A 9,487-nucleotide genomic window follows, 5' to 3' on the forward strand; every position below is an offset into this window, starting at 1 on the left:
ATATTTTATGTTTTTGAAATAATTTTCTACCTTGGATTAATAACTCCATTTATAAGAACAAAAATAAGATTAAAAAAGTGAAAACTGGGGCGCCTGGGTGGCTCAGTTGGTTAAGCGACTGCCTTCGGCTCAGGTCATGATCCTGGAGTCCCTGGATCGAGTCCTGCATCGGGCTCCCTGCTCGGCAGGGGGTCTGCTTCTCCCTCTGACCCTCCCCCCTCTCATGTGCTCTCTCTCATTCTCTCTCTCTCAAATAAATAAAAATCTAAAAAAAAAAAAAAAGTGAAAACTATACAGCATTACAATGAAAATAAATTACAAGAAATATGAATTATCAATTGAAATGTGGAGAAAACCTGTTTATCATAACAATTTCTTTGGGTATAATATATTAAATGCTATATATAGGTTTTTAAATAAAAATTTGAGTAAAATTATAGTTACTAATAAGCTCATGAATTTATTTTCCAGTTTCCTACACATTGTTCTTGATTTTTGTATTCTTCATACCTGTTCTTTTTATTAATCTTATGTAGATTTGCATTATTTTATGATATTTAATGAAATTCTCTAATGTTATTTCTCTTTATACTGCTTTTAAAGTAATATAATTCCATTGGTAAGAAATAAAAATGTATAAAGAAAAATAATTATATTGGGGAAATAAAATGAAATACTATGAGTAACATTTGCAGGAAAATAGATTTGCTCAGTGTGAAATTTACATCTTTATCTCTGTGTATGTCTACGTCTGGGTGGGGGAGGGGAAAGAGGGAAAGGAAGAGGATGTGGACTGGGGATAAATAGGATTTCTGTTTCCAACATCTTATCCTTAGAAAAGAATGTGGACTAGATTTTGGTGGGTTTGACTGGAAAACCTCAACCCAAGTTGTCTAAAGTTCTTTTTGAATGGTATTGGGTGACTTGATTCTGAAAAAGCTATAAGCATAGAAAGAATTGAGCTTTTCATATTGATAAGACTCCTTATATGGGTCAAAGTTAGGGTCTCTAGACCAAAAGAAGTTGGCTGAATATTCCTGCTGCTTTAACTGTGATCATTGTGGCCACCTCACTTACATTTCTTTGATTCTCATTAAATAAAAATTAATCTTAGTGTATTTTGGCAGGAGTGGGGGGTGGGTGGAAATGGGTGTCTACTTCTGTCTATTCAAAAAACATCCCTTAGTTCTCATTATCCAATCAATTGATTTCAGCTCCCTTCTCCCTCTTTTCTTTATCATCATCTAGCCTTCTCTCCCAGGAGTTTCAGACCTTGTTATTCATAAATGACATAACTTTGTGCATACTTTATACTCAAAAGTTTTCTTTATAATCAAAAGATAGCTTGACTGATTTTAAAATTATTGCATCACATTTTCTTCCTCTCAGTGTATTTTAGATACTGATCAAACTGTCTTTTTTCATTGAATACTACTGTGAAGAAGTCGAATCCAACTTGATATTTCACACTAGTAGGAAGCATGATTTTTTTTTCCCTTGTCTACTCCTAGGATTCTTTCTTTGTATTTGAAATCTAACATCTTTACCAAAATACACTTTAATTTAAAATGTTAGGTATGAATGTCAGGTATCATTATTTCTTGGAAATCTATGAGCCCCCTCAGTCTGCACATTCAATTTGTCTTTTTTTTTTTTCAGAAAAGTTTTTAAAAATGATACTTTTGACTGTACATTTTTAATGTTTCATTTGCTTAATTCTTCTTTATAATACTAATAATTCATGTTAGATATACTTTGTTTTTTAAGTCTATCATTCCTTCTGTCATATTTACATTCCTCTTTCTCTTCTTACCCCTCTCCCTTACTCTCTCTCTGATCATCATTCTCATAACTACTTATGACTATCTAACTTTTTCCACTTATAATGGGCATTTATTCTCTTCAGTGAATTTTTATTTTTTTGTGCCGTTGTGACATTTTCAACTCACTTCCATATTCTTTGAGCATCCTATTAAGATTTCTTGGCATATTTGTTTCTCACTTTTCAAATTTCACTTATTATATATAAAGATATCTATAAGTTCTATGAGAATATAGACAATCATTTCCATTCTCCCTTGTTTTTCTGTGATCATCCTTCATTAGAAATCTCCTTTTACTGATTTAAAAGGGGAAAAAAAGTTTTATGTGTAGAACCCATGCCATTTTCTTTATAATTATGACCCATCTTTGAAGTATTTTTGTTGTTTGTCAGAGATTTGCAATTGTGGTAACTAGAACTATCTGAGGATTGGATTCAAAGATGTTTCCAAACTCTTCCTCAACAAATTGTTTGGTTGACAGAAATTTTTTTTTAGTAGTCAGCATATATTTGGTCAGTGTGATTCATCGCACAAAACCCTATGCTTGATTCAGTCCATTCCAATACAGGAAAATAATTCAGTATTTAAGTACAGAGAAATTTACAGCTGACTCTTGGTTACAAGAGTGATGGATGGCTAAAGGTGTTAAGGGAAGAAGAGAGTTGTTTCTTTATAGATCAAGAAATTGTCACTACCTTTAAGCTGTAACTCATGTGACCACTTTGGCCCTAGAGATGCTGACAGTGAGGTGCAAGCACTCTCTCTGCTTCTGCTACTGTTAGAAATGCATTTTGCTGTTAAGCAAAAAACTGGGAGCCCATTTTCCCATGACCGCTAAACTACTCTCAAAGTTACTGACATCCATTGTTGTCTGAAATCATCTTTTAAAAAAATCAGCTTTATGAAATATAGGTTACATATTATAAAATTCACCAATTTTAAGCATATAAGTCAATGAATTTTAGTATATTTGCAGAACTTGTCTGCCTTTCTCTGCCCCCATCCCACCCTGCACATCCCTCTCCTAGGAGAGGAGTTCCATGCCAAAACACCATGGGTAGAATATTTGCTCTTAAATATTGCTACTATTACAACCCGAGGTGCTGGCAGAAGCCAAAAGAGGCAGCAAAATAATATTCTTTTCCTTTTTACTACCTTCCAAATTCTATTCAGCACTTCTCATTGACAGAAGCTAAGAGAAATCTGGCTAACAATATTGTCTAAAAAATGTAATTTGCTCATTTTCAACCCAGAGGTACAAAAGAGTACACACAAAGAAAAGTGTAGTTTTGAGAACCCACAAACAGTAATCAGCCCACCCTTCAACTAGTAAAGTCATGGGTTGACCCTCTCTATTCCGGTCTTAATCTCTTTGGGCTACTATAACAAAATACCATACACTGGGTGGAATATAAACAGAAACTTTTTTTCTCATAGTTCTGGAAGCTGGGAAATTCAAGGTACAAGTGCCAATAAGTTTAGTATTTGGGGTGGGCCTGTTTCTGGTTCATAGACAGAGGGGTGATTTTACTGTGTCCTCATATGGTGGAAGAGAAGAGGGAGGATGTATTTCTCTGTGGCTTCTCTCTAAAAGCATTATTCATTCACAGGGGCTCCACACTTTTGACCTAATCACATCTCAAAGGTCCCACCTCCAAATACCAACACACTGGAAATTAGGTTTTGACATGAATTTTGGGGGGGACACTACACTTAGTTTATGGCAACACTCATTCTCTATCCAGCTTTCACTGAAGCAAATATCAGGCTATGATAGAAAAATCTGCAAATGGTTTGTTACCTTGTTTTTGTTTTCCAGCTATCTACTTTTCCATTGTAAGTGGCTGGGTCCCAGCAGGTTATATTCTATTGTACCCATAGCCTTCTTATAATTTTTGATATTTTAGCTCCAATTTATAGAGATTATGCAGGATACAACAATTTTATATAAATATACAAATATCTTGGGGGATGAGGAAATTTATAAAAAAACATGTGCACTCTTGTTTAGGTTAATATTTTACATTTCTTGGTTAGTGCAATTCAGTTTGTATTTTGAAATTATGATTTTTTTCTATTGCATTAAAGCTCAAATTTTCTATTATTATTTGCCATGGATTAAAAAAGATGAGATTAAAGTGAAGTGGTTTTAGTCCATTATATTAGTCCATTATATTTTTACAGAAATTTTGCATTCTCCATGTCTAACCCCATCCAAGACCAGTTTTCTAATTGTCTTTCATGAGAAACAATGCTGTTCTTTCATCTAACACTTTTTTGTTGTTGCTGTTGTAAAGTTCATACAACGTGTCTGGTCACAGAAGGGAAATCATAAGTCACAGATCATAAAGGTATGACAAATTCTCTTATATGTAAGTACACATCAAAGAAATGTTTGTCCAATTGGAACATTACTTGCAAATACACTGCATATACTGTTTGTATTAGTATTCTAGAACTGCTATAATAAAGTACCACAGTATATGGCTTAAAGCAATGGTAATTTATTTTGCCCCAGTTCTGGTGGCTAGAAGTCTGAAATTGAGGTGTCAGCAGGGCCATGCTTTCCTAGAGACTCTAGGGGAGGATCCTTGCTTGCCTCTTCCTAGTTTCTGGTGGTTGCTGGCAAATCCATGGAGCAGTTCTGTTATTCCAATCTCTGTCTCCATCCACATATGATCCTTTCCCCTGTGTGTCCATTTCTCTGTGTCCCTCTCTCCTTATAACAATGCAAGTCATTGGATTTAGACCACACCCTATCCAGTGGGACCTCACCTTAACTTGATTAAATATGCAGAGACTGCCATTTCCAAATAAGGTAACAGTCACAGGTGTCAGGTTTTAGGACTTCAGTATATCTTTTTGGATAAACACAATTCAGACCATGACAGAACTTGATATTCTTAGTAGTATGGAGGTGTCAGATATGGTAGATTTTTAGGTCAGTGGCAACTGACATATAGTATATACATTTTCACATCAAATTAGAAAAAAAAAAAAGATCTCAAACGAAATTTCCCAAAATGAATAAATCCTCAACTTTGAAACTACTCACCTGCTTATTCCATTTCCCATTTAAAATAAATGTACAAAGGATGTTATGTGTGTGTGCTGTTTCTACATGGATTTTATATACAGGACTTTTCAAAATACTCTTTTTTTTTTTTTTTTTTAAGTAATCTCTATACTCAACGTGGGGCTTGAACTCACAACCTCAAGGTCAAGAGTCAGTCACTCTACTGACTGAGCCAGACAGGTGCCCCCAAAATATCTTTTAAATTTACTCTTGTACAACTGAATTCTGGAACTTAGATTAGAAGAAAGCCAGGGCTTGATGCTGAACTGGTAAAATGACACATGTATCAGTTCTGATAACCAACTTAATTCAACCAATTACCTTTTTCTTTTTTAATTGAGTTATAATTGACATATAACATTGTGTAAATGCAAGGTGTACAATGTTTTGCTTTGATGCATTTATATATTGCAATATTATTACCACCATAGTACCATCTAATATCTTTATCATGTCACATAATTGTCATCTCTTTTAATGGTGAAAATAATTAAGATCTAGTCTCTTAGCAACTTTGAAGTTTATAATACAGTATTGTTGACTATAATCACAATGCAGTGCATTAGATCTCCAAGACTTATCTACTAGTTGTAAATTTGTACTCTCAAATAACTGCTGCCCAATCCCCCACCTCCTAGTCACTGGTAACTAGCATTCTACTTTGTTTTTACACATTTTTAAAAAAATTCTACACATAAGTGATATCATACATTATTTAGTCTTTCTCTGTCTGACTTATTTCACTTAGCAATATGCCCTCAAGGACCATCCATGTTGTCATGAATGACAGAATTTCCTTTTTATGGCTGAGTAATATTCCATTGTGTATACATGTTATATTTTCTTTATCCATTTATCCACTGTCAGACAGTTCAGGTTTTCCACATTTTGAATAGTACAAATAATGTCACAATAAACATGAGAGTACAGGTATCTTTTTGATATTCTTTTTTTAAAGGGTTTTATTTATTTATTTGAGAGAGAGAGAGAGCATGAACAGGCAGAGGGAGAAGGAGAAGCAGACTCTTCACTGAGCAGGGAGCCCAGTGCTCAGTCCCAGGACCCTGAGATCACGGCCTGAGCCAAATTTAGATGCTTAATCAACTGAGCCACCCAGGTGCCCCTCTTTTTGATATTCTATTTTCAATGGGGAAAAAATAATCTCTTCAATAAATGGTGTTGAGAAAACTGGATAACTACATAGAAAAAAATAAAATTGGACTCTCATCTTCCAACACTCAAAAATTAACTTGAAATGGATTACACTTATTAAACATATGACCTGATATCATAAAATTCCTAGAAGAAAACATAGGGAAGAAGCTCCTTGACTTTGGCCTAGTAATGATTTTTTGGATTTAAGCACAAGCAACAAAGCAAAATTCAAGTGGAACCATATCAAACTAAAAAACTTCTGCATAGCAAAAGAAATAATCAACAAAATGAAAGCAACCTATGGAATGGGAGAAAATATTTCCAAACTATATATGGGATAAGGGGTTAATGTCCAAAGCATACAAAGAACTTATACTACTCAATCCAAAACTACAAAGAATCCAATTTTAAAAATGGGCAAGGGAGCTAAACAGTTTTCCAGAGAAGACATCCAAAAAACAAATCAACTCATGAAAAGTTGTTCAATATTCAATCTGAAACAGTTCTTCAATGTATAAATATTTCACCTCCTTGGTTAATTTTATTCTTTTTGATGTAATTGTAAATGGGATCTTTTTCTTAATTTCTCTTTTTATAGTTTTTATTAGCATATAGCAACACAGCTGATCTTTGAATATTGATTCTGTATCCTGCAACTTTATTGAAATTATTTACTACCTCTAACAATTTTTTGTAAAGTCTTACAGATTTTGTATATACAATATCATCTCATCTGCAAAGACATTTTTACCTCTTCCTTTCTGATTTGGATGCCTTTTATTTCTTTTCCTTGCCTAATTTCTGGCTAGGACTTCCAGTAGTATGTTAAATAAAATTGGCAAGAGTGGGCATCCTTGTCTTGTTCCTGATCACAGAGGTATAGCTTTCAGCTTTTCACCATTGAGTACGATGTTAGCTGTGAGCTTGTCATATATGACCTTTATTATGTTGAGGTATGATCCCTCCATATCCATTTTGTTGAGAGTTTTTATCATAAATGGATATTGAATTTTGTCAAATGCTTTGTAGCTGCATTTACTGAGATGATCATACAATTTTATCCTCCATTTTGTTAATGTGGTGTATCAAATTGATTGATTTGCAGATGTCAATTTTTCCTTGCATCTCAGATATAAACTCCACTTGTTCATGATGTATGATCCCTTTAATGTACTGTTAAATATGGCTTGATAATATTTTATTGAGGATTTCTGCATGCATATTCATTAGGGATATAGGCCTGTAATGTTCTTTTCTTTTAGTGTCCTTGTCTGGCTTTGGTATCAGATAATTCTGGCCTTGTAAAATGAGTTTGGAAGTATTCCCTCTTCATCTATGTTTTGGAAGTGTTTGAAGGGGATTGTTATTCTTATAATATTTGATTGAATTCACCAGTGAAGCCATCTGGTCTTATGAAAAAGGTAGGGAATCTGAGAAAAATGAAACACTTATTATGTCCTAATTAGAAAGTCTAACTGAAGAATCTTATGGTTGGAGGAAGAGGTCTTGGTTTCTGTGGCAGTAAATTACTCTTAGTTTGAATGACAGCTCCTCACATGCAACTAGGTTCTAATTAAGCATGACTTTAGGACATCGAGTGATTGTGAGACCACAGCTGCCCATCTTCAACTGGGCATTATCAGATCACTGAGCCAAAAAGAAAGTAGGCACAGTATAAGTTGACTCTCTCTCTCTCTCTAAAATAAAATTCAGGATTAGGCCAAATAGCTATGAAAGGTATGTGCAAATTACATGTAAAATCATGCAGATTTCCCAGTCACCTACAAGTGTGATCTATTGCTTTTTCACTAACTGTCTTACGTTGAGTCATTCAAGAATTGTGGCTGCCTGGCTGGCTCAGTTGGAAGAGCATGAGACTTTTGATCTTGGGGTCATGAGTTTGAGCCCCATGTTGGGTATAGAGATAACTTAAATAAATAAAACTTAAAAAAATTGTGGTTGGATACTACCTTTAAGGGTATCTGTGACAGACAGTACTCATACCTCCAAGAAGTAAAGGCAATTTTTCTCCTAACAATGCAGGACTCATTTGTAACATGAGAGCTAGAACTACTGAAAGAGTAAGATACCTTAGTGTTACAAATGGTGGACTATTTCTATATACCACTGCAGGTGTTCTCTATTTTACTTTCTCTTATTCCAGCCACCACTGAAGGGACTTGGTAACATAAAGAATCTTACCTCAGTCCACATCATATGACTTTTGCCTTCACCATGTGGCTTCTCTGTTGACACTAAGGCATGGGCTAAGATATAACTAAGATAAACAGACCAACTAATTTCAGTATTCACTAGCCTTTCCTGTGTTTAGTACCAAAAGTCTCTCAGAAACCCTTCAGTCCCAGGAAAACCAGTACAGATAATCACTCTAAGTACAACCTGGCTGCCTCATATTTACAAAGTGGAGGCTAATTAATGCATTCTGGAGTAAATCTTTAAAAAATATGGAATGGTTGCTGAAGGGTCAATGAATTCTTCTTTAGTTCCCTGGTCTTGAGACATACTTCAAGCTACTTCTCAGTCCCCTGGGATGATGCAATTAATAGTCCATAGTGGTGGAAATAATATCTTTTTGTTTTGGCCTTCCCTCTAGTTTTGTTTTTCTCCTACTTTTATTCACCATTGTTCCCCAAGATCACCTGCCCAATGATGTATTTACATGTATCTTTATTTAAGTTGTGCTATCTTAGGGAGTAATTATAAGAAGCATGCTATATTAATAAAATATATTTTTACTTGGATTTGAAGTATAAAAGAAGCTGAAGTAATACTGAAAGGCACAGTGAATATCAGACACAAATTTATATTATTCAGATACAAGTTTTTTACTTAAACATTTCTCTAAAGTTAAAAGAAAGTAGATTATGAAAGAAAAAAAAAACTAAGAGCTTGGAACATTATCTTTTTTTAATATAAAAAGCTATGTAATTTGAATTAGGATTGAATCCTTCTTTGAAATATCAGAGAATTAGCTCACCTAAATTTCCTCCCACATTTCCACCCATTATCTTCCAATTTTCATCATTTCTGTTAAATTTTTCTGCTACAACTTTAATTTCCACAGTTGTTTAATATAAATTATATTTTAAAATAGATTTAAAAAATCCTTTCACCATATAAAGCCAAATAGAGATTGCTTCAGGATCTACACTACTTCATCCACACTTGTTTGAAAATTATTCCCATATGTATAAGTAGAGAAAATGCCAGAATATTTCTGATAGTTCCCATTACTTCATTGATAGCAATTCTAATATATCAAAGTCTTCACATTTCTTAGTTTTCCTTGGTAGTGCACATTTGACCTCTCACAATAATTCAACACATCCATCAGTCTCTTTGCTAAAGTTTCTGTAGTCACAAGTTATTTTGTCATATTCATTTCCTTAGTTCATTGGATTTTATTGTCTTA

General features: G+C 34.0%; 1 non-coding gene across 1 annotated transcript; it reads left to right on the forward strand.

Moving 5' to 3' along the window:
• The first annotated feature begins 7,900 nt into the window (after positions 1–7,900).
• TRNAK-UUU (transfer RNA lysine (anticodon UUU)) lies at positions 7,901–7,973 on the forward strand. The gene has a single exon. It is a non-coding gene; the product is annotated as a tRNA-Lys (tRNA).
• The last annotated feature ends 1,514 nt before the right edge of the window (positions 7,974–9,487 follow it).

The sequence above is a fragment of the Halichoerus grypus genome, chromosome 2 (genome assembly GCF_964656455.1).
Source record: "Halichoerus grypus chromosome 2, mHalGry1.hap1.1, whole genome shotgun sequence".
Lineage (NCBI taxonomy): Eukaryota > Metazoa > Chordata > Mammalia > Carnivora > Phocidae > Halichoerus > Halichoerus grypus.